Genomic DNA, 642 nt, shown 5'->3' with positions numbered 1-642 from the left:
GCATGATTGACTAGAGAAGAAGGGTGACATGGAAAGGAAGGCAGAAAATGAGATAACATAGGCAAGCCAGAAATTCTGAAGTTATGCCTCAAAGGAATTGGCTTTATGGAGGAGGAAAGCAAATCTCCCTGTGATCTGCTTGAGCTACCATAACAAATTCCACATACAGGGTGGATCAATAGAGAAATCTATTTTCTCATAGTTCTGGCAGCTAGAAGTGCAGCATCATGGTGTTTGCAGGTCTGTTTTCTGCTGAGGCCTCTCTCCTTGCTGCCTAATCACACGGGTCTTTCTTCTTTGCTCCTGCATACCTGGAGTGTCTGTGCACCCAAATTCTTCATTTGATGAGAACCCAGTTTTATAAGGATACCTTGTCCCCCACATGTTAAGTTACTCACTCCTAGGAGGGTCTTCACATGCAGTCATATTCGAGGTTAGGACTTCAGCATGTAAATTTTAGGGATTGGGGAGGACATTTCAATCCATAACCATGAGTACTTTCTCACAGAGCACTTTGTTATTCTTACAGAGTTTGGTGAGAATAAATTGGGAATGAAAATGACTATAAGCGTTTAGAATAAAAATAAATGTTGGCAATTGATTGAAAAACTAAAGATAATTACTAACACATTATGCAGAATA

Source organism: Callospermophilus lateralis, chromosome 5 (assembly GCF_048772815.1).
Source record: "Callospermophilus lateralis isolate mCalLat2 chromosome 5, mCalLat2.hap1, whole genome shotgun sequence".
NCBI classification, from domain to species: domain Eukaryota; kingdom Metazoa; phylum Chordata; class Mammalia; order Rodentia; family Sciuridae; genus Callospermophilus; species Callospermophilus lateralis.
This window is presented reverse-complemented; position numbering follows the sequence as displayed.